Below are 16,419 nucleotides of genomic sequence, written 5' to 3' on the forward strand. Positions count from 1 at the left end.
TTCATTTTTATTTTTGAAGGCTTATGATGCATACAAATAGACTGTCATTTGTACATATTCAGTTTGCTATGCAGGAGTAGGTTTGTTCATATGTAATCTGCTAACTGCTAGAACTTATCTAGAAAACCTTGAGTAAAATGTGTGTATTTTAACCAAAACTGGTATTTGGGGTTGTGTGGATCAAACCTGGTCCAATGTTATTGATTTAAAACAATGACTGTAGTGTTAAAAGGAGCATGTACTACATTAAAATGACATAGGGAATGCGTATACATTTAGGGGAATATTTATTTTAAGGGAACTTGCCCTTAAAATAAATATTACATGTTGTGAGCTAAAGGGAGAAATTATGTTGCCTTAAACTAAAGTCCCTGTCTTTTGAGTTCAACACTCTTGGGAAACTGTAAGGAAAATGTATTAACAGAATCCACTAGCATGGAGCTAAGGACTTCTGGAGATCTGGGGTCATGACAGGCACCCTGTATAGTGATATAAATGTCAGTGTCTGGGATTTAAGAGCCTGTTCTGAGAAGAGCCAACAATATGGAGAGTATATTCCTATAAATGAGTTAATTGAGAGGCACGTATACTGCACTCAAGTTTTGCACTGTGCCAGAAACCATTGACTGTCCCAGGGGCCTTCCGCTCTTACCCCTCACTCCAGTTTAGAGTGGAGCAACTGCAGATCATGTTCATTTCCAAACACACCATCTGTTCTCCCTCCTCTGGCCTTTGTTGGGCTGTTTCCTAAGCCTGGCATGGGCCCTCTTAAATTTCAACTTTTGTGGAGCTTTCCTTTATGTTCTTACTGAGAATCAATGGTTTTCCTCTCTCTGAATTCCTATAGTGCTTAATTTAATTCTACTTAGGCCACACCTCAGGCTTTGTACTGTATCACAGATGGTGATGGCTGTGTCTTCTGATTTTTTTCTTTTTTTGTGAGGGGGGTGGGTGGGTATTTTGCTGATGTTGCCCCAGTCTCATTCATGGAGTGAGTCATTTGGCTTGTCTGGGGAATGGGATGGGGCAGGTGACTTTTTTGCAGCCTCTCTCATCCATATTGCCAGGCTGTCCAGGATTACTTTCTGGGCTTTAAACATCATCCTTTTGCTGAGAGCAATCCATGGACACCTGACTCTTAAGACTTAGCTCCGCTGAAAAAGGTATTTCATATCCAAGAAGGTGATTTAATTTAATCAGTGAGGACCTCCACTACTTTTTTTTCTTCTTCTTCTTCTTCTAGTCCAAGAAATGGATACGTTTGATATACCTTCTTTTTGTTTTGATATTTTTCTTTTTTTTTTTGTTAATTTAAACTTTTAAGATTTATCAAAGTTATGCATTTGTGTACTTTAAGAAACAATTTTAAAAAACGTATAATGAAAAAAATAGAAGTCCATACCCTTTTCTTATGCCCTGGTAGCCACCTCTTTTTCCTTCTCTTTTTCCTTTTAGCTATTTCCTTTCAGCCACCTCTTTTTCCTTTTAGCTATTTCCTTTCAGCCACCTCTTTTTCCTTTTAGCTATTTTTAGGTATTAGTGCTTGTATTTCTTATGTAACTGGAGGTTCCTGGCTTTTGATAGTGTCTGTTGACTTCCTTGTGTGGAAGATGAGGATTTAGCTCACTGTGTACATTTCCCTTTACTTAGATAATTATGTCCACAATTTTTGGATAAATCAGCATCTTTCATTCACATAACTAGAGCTATATGAGTATTATTTATAGCAGAGGCTTAACATTTACGTTTGAAGGATTGCAACTCCCTAATTTCATCTAGTGACCAGGGGAAACCTTGCTTTCTTGGTCTAGTGAGGGCAGGCTTCCCTCTGGGTTCTGCCTGCCTATTTTCCCATTTATAATTAGTTGAGATATGTAAACATGCTATATAAATGTTAGCTCTTATTATTTCAATTTTATAATTTGAACCAAACCTTATTTAATCTAGTTCTTAGCTATACGTGTATGTGTAAGCTTAAAAGTACTTTTGTGAACAGCTGCATTTAGAGAGAGATGTGAGGTCCAAGTGCATGTTTATGTGTATGATAAAACTTTTACAGCATAGATGCTTCTTAGCATTACAGCTCAACAGGCAGAGGAGATTTGTGTTGACAAATGTGCTTGTCATTAATAACTTTGTGTTACATTTCACTGGAGAGACCTTCTAGCTTACCAGTTTTAGGCATTTTGCTTTTGGCAGGTTGCAATTATTGCTGTCTTATAAATGTCACATACGTGATATATATACACACTTCCAAAACTGTGTTTTTCATTCTTCTTGGAATAGTTGAGACTTGTCTGCTACCAAAAGTCTGAGTCAGATTCTGATACTTTGCCTTGCTGCTCTTTTTTTTGTAGTTTTCCCAGAAACTTTATATTATACTTAACAATATAAATATAGTATTATACTCATAATAAGCAAGGCCTTTGCTTGTATTCATTTAAAAATGTAGAGAAGCACTTAAAAGATAGGAACTTTCGAGTCACAAATAGGCAGGCTGAGGATTGGCTTATGGAATTGATGAAACTGTTGGGAGACCAATTTCATGTAAGAAGGAGCAATCTGTGGATAGAACTATCAGCCAAATAACGGGATGTGAGAGGGATACGGTGACTTCCATTTGTTTGTAAAAATGCTGTTTTGGGATTTATACTAATGGATACCCTTCATGTGTGACATGCAGTGTGACTTAAATATCTACCTTAGCTTTTGCCATAGTTCAAAAGTTGGGGGAGGGAGTTTCTAGATAATGAGCATCCAGTAGAGTAGACGGAAAGTCCATGGCAGTTAAATTGCTCAGCAGAAAAGGCCAGGGGGAGGGGGCTGGGGGTGCAGGCAGGCGGTTTGGGTATAAATGCCCACCAGCTGTGGTTCTGCCATGGCTGGGGAGGAGGGTCTGTGCTGCTATGGGCCTTTTTAGACATCTCTAACTGAACACACGCCTTTTTTCCTGCAGCTTCCCTTCTATAGTGGAGCTTAGAAAGTCTTGTCAAAACTGGCCCCTGAGATGAAACCTTTGGCCATCTTAAGCTAGTGTTTTATCCAGGACAAACGAAGAAAAAATACAGCGAACTTGTTTACTCCAGCATAGAGACAAAGTCAGGATTAGATTAATTGTGATTCTTTGCAGTTAATGCTACATAACGTGGCATATGGAGTTAAATTTGGATATAAAAGCCAGCAGCACTGCCTCTTATAAACCAGGAGACCTCAGGCTAGTTATGTAATCTGTCTCAATCTGTTTCCTCATCTGCAAAAAGAGTCTAGTACTACCGCACTATTAAAGTTGTTGGAAAGTTTAAATCACATAAGGTGTATTTTCTTACTATAATGCCTAGCTCTAAGGTCAGTAAATGGTAGGGTCTCTTTTTACTATGACAGGCTAATTGTTCCTTTACAATGCTTTCAAAACTGCATTGTTCAACATATGCTAGATAGAAATACAGTGCTATGCTTTGTGTTTTTAATGAATGTTAATTGTTATGGAAAGAGCCAAATTTGAGTAGGTCTTTGACCCAGCCACTGTGGCCATAGGAAGGCTCTTTTAGATACATAGCCATACATAACTCACGGAAAGTATTTTCAAATTATAAATATAATACAAGAGGAAATAACATCTCATATGCAGTACCCTGGTAAACTCAACTATTAAGGGTGGGGCACACATGATGGAGTGCTTCTGGGAGCTTTACATTTTTGCCTCAACATGCCTAAGGTAATAGGAGATATTCTCATCTGTGCTTTACTCTGTGGTCTCAGTAAGGAAGGGATAGAGACACATCCAGGATCAACCAGAGCTGGTGGTCTTTCCCTTGGTCCCCATTGCCAGTCCCACCCTGTCTCCACAGGGAGTGTGAATGAGGATGGCTCCATCTTTCTTCCCTCTTGTCAACCACAGAAATTAGGGTTTTGCTATTTTTTTCCTAATGCAGGCAAAACATGTGGTCCTAAAGTACCTCTCCATTGCCAGAAATCACAATGGACTGCTGCCCTACAGGAAAGACAAAAGCTTATTACACTAAAGATGAGTTTCTCGTATTTTAAGATCTAAGAGATGGTAAATAATAGTAAAGGCAGGAAACATTTATTTTTCTTAGGTAAAGAGAACAAAAACTCATACAAGCAGAGCATTTTGTTAATATTTTGTTAGTTCAGCTGACTGGTTATTAATCCAGTCTGTTTTTTTTTTTTTTTTTCTTGGTGGGAAATGACAGAGGTTTTTTTTTTTAAATGGGTCATGGGGAAAATAATGTTTGAATTTGCTAAATAATCTCTTGCCATTTGCCAAATCAAATATCACTTATCAAGTCCACATATGAAGTATGTATGATTTGCCAGGAGTTAGGATACTTAACCCTGTATTAGAAGCACATAGATTTGAAAACAAGAGAAAAGCAGCACATGATACAGCTGCTTCTGAGATACAAGAAATGGTGTAGTTTTAAAAAGAAATGCTTATGAGAGATTTTAGACGTTTTTGAGCTGTTAAGTTTTCTAGAACCATTTGGAATGATTTTGAAGTGACCTTGCCTGGAAAGCATGTTTATGTAGTTTCTTTTTCCGTACCGTTTATTCCTCAACTTCAGTTTAATTCTCAGTTTACTGTATGCCAGTTGGCATGTTGTAGTTTAAATATTTTCATATTAATCTCTTAGACAGTTGAAACATTTGTTGACCTGTAGTCCTGTTTTTTAAATTTTTTATGTGAGAAACAATATATCTGAATAGTTAAGAGCATTGTCTCCAGAATAGATTGCCTTAGTTAGAATACTGGCTGAGTTACGCATTAGCTGTGTGTCATGGGGCACATTACTTAACCCCTCTGTACTTCAGCACCCTCATCGTTAGGAGAATCTGTACAAAAGTGATTATAATATCTACTTCAGAATACTGTTGTGAGGAATATTGTTCTGTATGCCTGGCACATAGAAGAGAAAAATAAATATTGTCTGTCATCAGTATTATTTCGTATATGGAGAACTGAAAGGAGCTTCAAGATTTGCATTGTGTGGGCTTTCATACCATCTTTAAAAGATGATTGCTTGGAGAAAACATGCTTTTGAAATTCAGTTTAAACATGGTATTTATGGAGCTATATCTCACAACAATTTTCCTCTGGCTTACATTTTAGACCACCTTTTGTTCAAGTGTCATGTGGACCACTTGGCTTAGATGAGATTCACACAAATTTTTATATTCCAAGTTCCTCCTTCTCTCTCCCTACTACAGCCTTTGAATGGCAATTAATATTTTCTGCTTCCTTCCCTACCTTCCCTCTGTAACTTCTTTTAGGCATTTTGTAAATAGATAACATAAGAAACAATTTGTTTTGGCCACAAGTTCAATTTTTCTGGCATAAAGCTGTATTTACTTTTGATATTCCTGATTAGTGAAGGTGCAGGCCCAGTATCTATACCATTCCAATCTGTGGGTCTCTGAGGTGCTCCAAGGCATTTACAGGAAAACTCCTGGGATTCATTTTCTTCCACAGGCCCAAAGTGGGAGTTCCAATATGGTATGAGGCCACTCTGAGATGGATTAGAAAGATCTGGAAGCTAGATGGGAACTAGCTCGGGCATAATCAAGTACTCTGGACTCTCACAATTGTTGCTTTCTAATATAATTTCACTAGTTGTTCCCACTTTCTTTAATTCTGTTTGTTGTCTTGTTGCTGACAAGATAATTTTTAGTACTTTCTAATGTGGTCATTGTGTATAAACCAGGTGAAGAAAATTTTCTGTTATTTTCTTGAAGAATAAAATGAAAAGACTGGTTCATGAAATGCTATTTGAGGCTGGCCCTGGGTTAAATTCCAGGGTATCCCTTGCAACAGAACAATGAGAATTTTCACATTCTTAGCTGTTTTTTTTGAATGACTGCTAAATCTCTAGGGCTGTGGTGCATCCTGAGGAACTTAGGGATTTTCCTTTTCTACCTTTGTTCACTTTAGATCTAGCCTCAACAAATAAACGTCCTTGGGCTTTTTAAGAGTCCAGCCTGATCAACATGGTGAAACCCCGTCTCTACTAAAAATACAAAAAAATTAGCCAGGTGTGGTGGTGCATGCCTGTAGTCCCAGCTGCTTGGGAGGCTGAGGCAGGAGAATCGCTCGAACTTGGGAGGTGGAGGTTGTGGTGAGCTGAGATTGCACCACTGCACTCCAGCCTGGGCGACAGAGCAAGGTTCTGTCTCCAAAAAACAAAAAAAAAAGTCCTTCAGGGTCAGGTCTTTGCCTACTCTAAGGTAGAGAAGGCTTTGTGGACGGGAGCTGTGGATTCAGGTTGTGGTGTGCTGTTAGCTTCTGCAGGCTTCGCCTTTGCCACCTGTGAAATGGTGCTGATAAGTGGTGCTGCACACACATATGTAATATATATGTATTTACTGCTAGCAATAAATCAAATTTAATTTTTAAAAGCATTTGGGAAATGACATAGTTTAAATATACTGGAATAAGGAGAACCTTTTTTAACACATGGACTGAAAGGTTCACCTAAGGTGGTGCCTCTGCATATTTCAACTCTTTGTGTTTGATTAGTTATCCTGCTGTAGGATTATGGCCACACAACTCTCTGAGAACAATGGTTTCTGTGAGGTGCTATCAACCTCTGGCTTTCCTTCAGAAATAGGCACTCCTTTTGAACTATGCTATATTTTTCTTAAAGCCTTTAAGATTTAAGGAGGAATTTTCTGATCTGAGGTACAGAACCCCAGGAAATACTTTCGGTGAGATTTTATTCACCAAATGCTTAACCAGTACTGATTTGGATAGGGTGGTCTTCTAACTTATTAGCCAACCTGGACACTTTTGAGAATGAAAAGAGGGCTTAATTACATAGGGACAGCAGGAGTGAACTGGGTCTGTGTCAGGCAAACTGGGGTATGTGTTCACCCTAAGAATAAGTAGACACTGGATAATCAGAATAAAATTTTCAAATACTAAAAATTTTTTGCAAGCTCAGGTCTTCATAAACATCTTAAAATGAGCCTCAAGATAGGTAGGTTTTACTTTGCCCCTCTTCGTAGTGAATGCTACTATGTGCAAATTTATTGAGCTTCTACTGTGTATAAATACTCTGTGTTAATCTTTCAGAGAATTCTTCCACTTAAAAGAGCTCATAGCATTTCCAAACAAAAGTTTAGAGTCCTGGTTTATAGTTCTTGCCCCAGTGCATTCTTTTTCCACTCTGTTTATTCTGTTTTAAAGCTGATTCCTTCATGACGTCTCTGACTGTGTTAGTTCATCCTGTTCTGTCCTTTCTGTAATCCTTGTATTTTAATTCTAAGTTTGGAAACCAATCCCTTTTTGGTATGTGGCAAATATTTTTTTCATGTGATACATAAACGATTTGTAGGCACTGTGAAGTGCGGAGCTCGGGTTATTTTCTGTTTTGTTTTTGTCAACCACAGCATTCAGCTCACTGCTGGGGATATGGTGATGGGTGGGACTGGGGACACCATTGGTGTGGTTAGGGTAACAGATCATGAGTGTGTTTCAGTTGTGGAAAGAATGAGGGCTAGTAAACTTAATGGACACGGTGTTTAAAAATAAAGAAAAGAGCCGCAGTGTCACCTTATCTAGCCTAATGAAATTGTATGGGCTCTCTGTTAAGAGTTGACATAGCCAAAATGCATTATGAACTTATGTTAACCTCTCATTTCCTTCTTGATCTAGGTCTACTAATATCTTTTAAAAGCCAGTTTTTGTTGTTGTTGTTTGTTTTTTGAGACAGGGTCTTGCTCTGTTGTCCAGGCTGGAGTGAGGTGGCATGACAGTGGCTCACTGCAGCCTTAAACTCCTGGGTTTAAGCAATCCTCCCATATTAGCCTCCCAAGTAGCTGGGACTACAGGCGTGTACCACTGTGTCCAGCTAATTTTTACATTTTTCATAGAGATAGGGGTCTCACAATGTTGCCCTGGTCGGTCTCGAACTTCTGAACTCAAGTGATCCTCCTGCCACAGTCTACCAACGTGCTGGAGTTACAGACCTGAACCACTGCACCTGGCCCTAAAGCTGGTTTTTAATGACATTTTACATAAGTACAGCTCAGTGCTGACCGGCTTTGTTTCCCAGTGATCACTTTTCTGAGGTTTGTAGGTATTTGGACCTAGTCTTTAAAAGATAAATAACTATTTATTCTTGTAAATAACTGTAATCTTTTTTTTCTCTTCAGAATACTGTTCCTGCCTTAGTTGTACTCAGACTAAATTATACTCAAAGCTGAGACGTCTCTAGTAAAGTCAACATTTATCTTTATCTTGACGGCGTCACATCTATTTTTCTGGCCTTCCAGTTTCCATCTCCCCAGACTGATTTCTTTGATGGTGTGGATGTGTATGGTGTCTTTGGTTCTGTGTGTTGCAGGGCAAGCATGGCCTGAGGATCCCTGTGTGTTTAACAATGGAATGTCATCGGCTTTTGTTTTTTTGGAGGGGAAGCATCTTGATTTTCAGGGCCATGTTTATTTATGCATTTAATTCTGAAATAAGAGGGGGTACAATTTTATAAACTAAATTATACTCTTCCCCATTCTCTTTTGGAAATGCCCATGAATGAGACAGATTAGAGAGGTATTTTGCATGAACGAATGATGGAGAGACCAAAAAAAACCCCAAAAGGCAGAGGTGGAGATACATTCACAGCCACTGTTTTATCCTAATATCAAGCTAGTTGCTAATCTAATAGGTTAAAAGGAATATGATGAATATTTGCAGGATTGAACTGATAGTCAAGTGTAGCCTACCTGGAATTGTGGAGGGTAGGAGGGATGGTGGCCATGGCTTGCTAGGTAATTCATGGGTAAGTAATGGAGAAACAGCCATTAGTTTTCATACATTACTTCTGTTAGACAGGTTGGTTGCTTATCTTCAGAATAAAGTAAAAATGCCCACATAACTCCTTAAGCTGGTGGTTCTCAAAGTGTGGTTCCTGGGCCTGGATCAGCATTACCTGAGAACTTGCTGGAAATGCAAGTTACCCAAGACTCCCAGACACCTCCATTCCTGAAACTCAGCCTCTGGGGAGGGGTCCAGTGGTACATGATGGTTTTTTTTGTTTTGTTGTGTTGTGTTTTGAGACAGAGTCTTGCTGTGTCATCCAGGCCGCAGTGCAGTGGTATGATCTTGGTACACTATAACCTCCACCTCCTGGGTTCAAGACGTTCTTGTGCCTCAGCCTCCCGAGTAGCTGGGTCTACAGGCGTTCGTCACCATGCCTGGCTAATTTTTTTTGTATTTTTAGTAGAAATGGGGTTTCACCATGTTGGCCAGGCTGGTCTTGAACTCCTGACCTCAAGTGATTCACCCGCCTTGGCCTCCCAATGTGCTAAGATTACAGGTATGTGCCACTGCACTCAGCTGAAGGGGTAGATGTTTTAACAAACATGTTAAAGTTTGAGAATCACTGTTAAAACAACAGTTTTTTAATAGCTTTGGGCTATGAATACCTTTCAGAATTTAATGAAAGTTAGATAGCCAGAAAAATGTACAGACACATTTTATACACTAGCAGGGAATTCATGAACTGTCCTGATTAAGTCCCTGTTATAAAGGAAACATTTTGGTTTCAGGATGTATCCCATCAGAACTATTATATTTTAAGTCACACTAGTGATAGTTTGGATTTGAGAATTTTATTATTGTTCATCTCCAGTAGCATGAGTAGCCCTGGACTGTGGTTTGCCCCCAGCTTTTTGTTGGAAGAATTTGCACACTGAGGTATCTCCAGACATTAATGCTGAGCCCTGTGGTGAATGTAAACATGGTACCTATGGGGTGGCCCTGACACCTGGCTGTCAATAGTGGGTGCCTGCTTGCTCAGCCATAGACTTTACATAGTTGAGCCTTTTGGAGGTCCCTGTGCCAGCCACTGTGAAGGAAATTTGGTGAAGCCTACGTTAAAAGCTTAGTTTGTATATGTGTTTTTTAAATTTACTAAGGGATGCATGGGCAATGTAAATACATTAGAAAATACAGAAAAGTAGAAAGCAGAAAATTAAAATCACTGACAGATTTATTCTTGGGTAACCAGTTATTTTGTTGCAAATGGTAAAATGCACTAGGAAAATAACAGGAATAACAATAAAACCTAAGACTGACTGAGTTTTTATTGTATGCCAGATACTGTTCTAAATTCCTTATTTATATTAACTCATTAAAACCTGATAGCTTCTATATAAAGTAAGTCCTGTTAATGTCTCCTCAATTAAATGATAGAGGGCAGTGAGGCTTGGTGAGGTTAAGCATTTTGCCTGAAGACACGTAGCTAGTAAGGATTTGAGTTGAGGCAGGGGAAGCCATAGTTCTCCAGGGCATCTTAAACATGTACCCTCTGCTGGTCTTTAGGAGGAAGAGAAAACACTGCAATGAATGACTGTTGCGTGGGGTGGCGTTGGGGAAGAGACCCATGTAGGAGTACATGGGGTTGACGAGTGAGGATTAGGACATGTCTGCGTAGGTGAAGTGGGTGCAGAGATGGATCGACAGCTGAGGAGTGTGCACAGGCCCTGTGCTTTTAGGATGGCTCAGCACCCTTTAGTGATTTGGCTAATCAGCCTCACCTTCAACTATCTTCCAGTCCTTTGTCATCAGCACGTGAAACTGCTGAAATAATGCCGGCTGAGTGGACCTCCCCAGAGTGTCTTAAACTTATGAGCATCTGTCTCATTTTAAACTGGATAACATTGCATTATTACAAACGTGTGGAACCAGAAGGAAATGTACAAATGTGGTGTTCACAACTTGCTATCATAGTGAAGGCTGACAGAATTGTCATCAGTCACTGAGCCTTTAAATAACATTTGTTTGTAAAGTTGTTTTGTTCTTTGATTTTGAGTTTAATGCCAACTTGGGTCATATCAACTTTCCAAAATGTCATGAGCTTTGCGTGTTTTATCGTTAATTTAATTTTCCTTGAAATTATTTCCCAGAACATCAAATGGAAGTTTTAAATTTTTTAAGTGTTATTTGAAAGAAACAATCCAAGAACAAATTGATTTAACATGTTCATTGAATAAGGACTCATCTCTAAGAGATTAATGTAATATAGAGATTAAGAATGCAGGCTACAGGGTTGGAATTCCTGGATTCACGTACCACCCCCCCACTTATCAGCTCTGTGACTCTTGGTAAAATACCTAACTCATCTGTTAAATGGTAATAATTCTCTTTACCCCATAGGGTTATGGTAAGAATTCAGTGAGACAATACAAAGCAGTGTTGAAGTCAGTGCAGGGTAAAGTGTGGCACAGCCTTCAGTTAATGTTAGGAATTGTAGAAAGGCAGATAACGGCAGACAGAGGCTGAGATCTCTTACCACCACTCCTTCCCTCTTCCCTACCCACTTAACAGTATATCATGGTGACTTTTCCATTTCAGTTTTTAAAGTTCTGCCTTTTTCTTTTGAGTAGTTCTACTTCATTTCACTGAAGAAAAGAATCATAACCATTTTTCTGTTACTGGACATTTGGGTTATTTCATTGTTCACCGTTTAAAGATCTCTGTACTTGTATTTCCTTGTTCCCTCCCACGTTCCTCTAAAATCTTTGAAGGTTGTGTTTTGAGGTTGGTGTTCAGTACAACTGCTGTAATTGATTTCATTATTTTGTAAGCACTTGTTTGCTGTGATATCAAAAAGAGTTTGTGCTCACTTAGCATAAAATTAAGTAATTATTGCACATGCCATCTTTTAAATGGAAGAACTGAACTCTTCTCACAAGGGCAGTAGGAGTGTATTTTGTCAGTTAGGAAAGAAGAAACTGCTTAAGAGCTTTTATTGAAAACGCCTTATGGCCTGTCTCAGAAATTCAAACCTGAGCTCATTAGTTGGTTTATGATTGTGTAAAGCACACGTCTCTAAGATAACCATAACCCAGTATGGAGAGTTTTCTCATTTATAGTTGATGGGGTTTCTTTCCCCTGAAATTGTTTCCCTCAAATTGCAGTTGAATTTGTGTATTAAAAACTGCTCTGTCGTAATCAATGCTGGGAGCAGGAGCCTCCTGTGACCTTCCTGCCTGTGCCCCCTACCCCAGCCAGCTGCAAGAAGGAGCTCTAAAATCACAAATTGAGTCTTGCTACTCCCTTGCTCAGACCCACCCAGTGTGTGTGTGTGTGTGTGTGTGTGTGTGGTCTCATCACACTTAGAAAACATCCAGAGTTTGGTCATGGCCTGCATGGCTCTACATGACCAGCTGGCCCTGCCTGGTTCTCTGACTGTACCTCCTGTGGCCACTGCCTTGCCCTTCTCTTGTAGCCACACTGGCCTTCTTGCTCTTGCTCCTCCACTTCAAAGATAGCACACCCATCTTCTCCATTTGCTCTTTCTCCCTCTTTGTCTACCTTATTTCTGTTCTGATCTCTCATCTTCATGATGATTTCTTCCTCTCACCCTGTTTTCCAGAACTCCCCATTATGTCCTGCCTCCAGCCTGCTAGATTATTTTTCAGTGCAGAACCACTTGTTATGCTGTGTGTCGCCAGCACCTAGAGCAGTATCTGGCACAGTGGAAGTATTCAGTTAATAATGGTTGAGCTAATGAAGGAATAAACAAAGGGGAGCTACTCATAGAATATAATGTACAATGCTCTATTTTGAGACTTTAGGCCGAGCGCGGTGGCTCACGCCTGTAATCCCAGCACTTTGGGAGGCCAAGGCGGGTGGATCACCAGGTCAGGAGATCGAGACCATCTGGCTAACACAGTGAAACCCCATCTCTAATAAAAACATAAAAAAAATTAGCCGGGCTTGGTGGCGGGCTCCTGTAGTCCCAGCTACTTGGGAGGCTGAGGCAGGAGAATGGCGTCAACCCAGGAGGCAGAGCTTGCAGTGAGCCGAGATCGCGCCATTGCACTCCAGCCTGGGCAACAGAGCCAGACTCCGTCTCAAAAAAAAAAAAAAAAAAGAGAGAAAGAAAGAGACTTTAAATAGTCATCATGGAAACTGAGTAGATCTTTTGGCTTTTAAAGTTAAAGAGATCAGGAAAATAAAACTGTTCAGTTTATTTTTCCCAGCACAGACGTGGAATTTTTGAGAATTTTTTAAAAAGCAGAAGTTTCACAGACTGATTTCTCTTTTTTGAGTATCATTATCTTCTGTTTCTTTACTCTTATATTTGTGTCTTACACTGTGAGAGCCTTTTCGAGTCTTTATTCTCAACTGCCCACTTGCCGGTCACTGCCGTCATCCCCACATCTCCTCTCAAATCACTGATGACAGATTTTCTGTATATTCAGGGTTTCTCCCTAAGAAAATAGGCAGTATGCAGCAGGCTCATCAGAAGAATATTCCTTTTTATATGGAGGAATCTGAGTAGGTTTTAAAATGTTTCTTGGCTGGCTTCTGGTAGTCCTCATAGGCCTTCTAGGGGTTCCGGGGAGACGGATGGTGTCCCCATCTCAGTCTCACCAAGAGTATAGTATTTCTGGTTCTGTCTTATGTATTGGTAAGATTGTGTTTGTATAAAAAAATTTCTCCCTGCAAATTAAAGTCAGAACACCTATGAAATTGGAAGGGTCTCTTAGTCCTTTTCAGGGAATCATGGAAAGGCTTGGAACAGGGTCTTGTGGCCCTGAGAATTGAAGATGGCAGGCAAAGGGCATCAGTGCTGGGCGAGTCTGACTAGTTCTGGTTCAAAGAGGCATTTAATTGTTGTCTGTGCCTTCAAGTTACTCAGTTACAAGAGTTCCTGAGCTACTGACCTAGATTCGACTTGGCAGTGTGCACAGGTGCCCTTGGCTTTCTGCCATCTTTCCCCTTTCAGTTCCCCTTTCTCCTTAGTGCTTTTGTTTGCAGCATAACATTGTTAAGGCAACTTTATACTAATGATGCTCCTGCCGCTATGCCTTTGAGGAAGGCTCATCTGATTTCTGTTAAATAAGTAGATTTTCCTTCATGACCTCAATTTCCAAGGTATTCAACATCTTCTAGTAAAATGAGAACATGAACTTATCAAAGCCAAAATGTTAACAAATTTGTGAAATATTTGAACCCTATCACTGCATGTATCTGGAAATCTCAAACAGAAGAGACTTTTAGGATCACATTTACAGTACCATCCAGATAGAAAGCAGTTTATTGTTGAGCGAATGAACTTAACATTAAACACAGGTTGCCTAGACTCTAGACATTTTTAAAATTATATTTTTACAGAAGCAATTGTGTAATAGTGCAGTCCTTTTTAAAAATCCCGTTTCAATTTTGACTTCCACCTTAGCGTTAGCCATAAGAGATGGGGGTTGCTGTCTTATTTTCCATGAACATTCTTTCCTATTCTAGTACCTTGAAGATTTTAAGTAGATGAAGGAGTGGATGAGCAAGTGATATGAACATATCAGTAGAAAGGAACTCCAGCCATGGGAGGAAAGCTTTGGGACTTGGTGGCTTGGCACAGGGAAAAATAAAGCATACATGCAGGAAATAGTTAGCTGCCTGGTAAGAGGAAAGACTAAGGTCAGAGCAAAAAAGTGCTGTAGATGTCCTACGAAGGGAAAACTTCCTTCTCCTGGGAAGGAATTGGTATGCTGTCATGCTCAGCATATTGTAGAATTCTGTAACTTTTATAAACCCCCACATTCACATGAAGTCAATCCAGTCTGTCCTGGAGTGTTTTCAGTATGGTTTAAAATGGATTTTATGGGATGTTTGGATTTACTTTATACATAATGTTGACAAATTACATCTATACTGTAAAGTACAAAAGACTTTTTCCTAATTTAAAATTTTCTGGGCAGCTCATTCTAGAGTTCATTTCTTGCACGTTAGAACTCCTTACATTCTTGAAGTGAAGTTTATTTTGACTGTTACAGGAACTATTAACTAAACACATCATGGAAGATGTGACTTATGACAGTATTCCTTACTGGGAGGTTTTTGCTTTCTTTATTCTTTTTGACTTTTGGCTGTGAAAAGGATTGTACATTGTCATTTAGAAAGGCATAACAATAATTGGCTGGGCGTGGTGGCTCACGCTTGTAATCCCAGCACTTTGGGAGGCTGAGGTGGGCGGATCACGAGGTCAGGAGATAGAGACCACGGTGAAACCCCATCTCTACTAAAAATATAAAAAATTAGCCGGGCGTGGTGGCGGGCGCCTGTAATCCCAGCTACTCGGAGAGGCTGAGGCAGGAGAATGGCGTGAACCCGGGAGGCGGAGCTTGCAGTGAGCCGAGATCACGCCACTGCACTCCAGCACTCCAGCCTGGGTGACAGAGCGAGACTCCGTCTCAAAAAAAAAAAAGAAAAGAAAGGCATAACAATAATGAAGTGCTATTAAGGAAATGGTAGTCATTGAAATACTTCATGAGAAAAGGAATTTAAGTGTATAATGTAATCAAATTTAAGTAGCTAATCATAAATCCCCTTTTCTTTTTAGAAAGAAACAATATCAAGGTTATATGATACTTTCTCTTTTTTCACCCTAAATTCTAAGCCACTATTGATTATCCCTGAAATGTTAGCTTGTGAATCTGGGTAGTTGTTAAAAACAGAAAAGCGCAAGCTACAAATGAGAGCCTCGGTCCTTGCTTAGAGGTAAATAGTTTTCCTATGAATTTAAAACATTTTTCTAAAGCCACCTAAATCCTATAAAATAATGCCAGTGTTTCAGGCTATAGAAAATGTCTCTTGAGAGTAATATCTTGTAACATGTATTACTTATATATATAAGTCAGTTTTCAACAGAGCTGCTGTGAATTACTGTTTTATGGCCTAATTCGTTAAAAAGAATTGCCTAATTGTGGTGTAGAAACTTAGGCACTATGGCAGAGTAATAAGAAAGGAACCTTGCTAAACATGGAGCGTGTTTTGGCTGAATAATATCAAGGAAACAGCTGTCAAAATACAGTGTTTGAGAATAGTTTTTTAAAATTTCTTTGTACCTAGAGTATTTTGTCAATTGCTAAGTACTTATGAAATGCGCTATTATCCTAATTTATGAATTTCTCCAAATGCCAGTAAAATGGACAAGGGTAATTTTTGCTCTTTTCAGTCTTATGCGTTCTTAGTAAAGTCTCAAGGAAATAGCTGGAAATGCTCTGTTTTAATATGCATTGGGTGGTAGTCTTTAAACAGTAAGAATAATTCTTTTTATGTTTTGAGTTTACATGTTTTCAATACAAAGCATTAGTAAAACATTTTTTAAAGCTACCTAAATCCTATAAAATAATGCCAGTGTTTTAGGCTATAGAAAATGTCTCTTAAGAGTAATATCTTGTAACATGTATTACTTATATATATAAGTCAGTTTTCAACAGAACTGCTGTGAATTACTGTTTTATGGCCTAATTCATTAAAAAGAATTCAGTGTATGCTAATGACATGGTAATTTTCTAACATATATACAAAGAGGAAGAAAATATGGTGAGCATACTGCTCTCCATTTTCTGTGCTGAGTTAAACTGCTATTTGTACAGAAATGAAACTGG

At 39.2% G+C, this 16,419-nt stretch overlaps 1 protein-coding gene and 1 pseudogene across 9 annotated transcripts in view; both read left to right on the forward strand.

Annotated features, from left to right (window-relative positions):
• Positions 1–16,419, forward strand: part of MED12L (mediator complex subunit 12L) — a 343,992-nt gene that overhangs the window by 161,097 nt on the left and 166,476 nt on the right. The gene's annotated exons all lie outside the window — the stretch shown is intronic.
• Positions 1–16,419, forward strand: part of LOC103890278 (protein SET-like) — a 44,179-nt pseudogene that overhangs the window by 22,907 nt on the left and 4,853 nt on the right.

Source organism: Pongo abelii, chromosome 2, assembly GCF_028885655.2.
Source record: "Pongo abelii isolate AG06213 chromosome 2, NHGRI_mPonAbe1-v2.0_pri, whole genome shotgun sequence".
In the NCBI taxonomy this organism is placed as follows: domain Eukaryota; kingdom Metazoa; phylum Chordata; class Mammalia; order Primates; family Hominidae; genus Pongo; species Pongo abelii.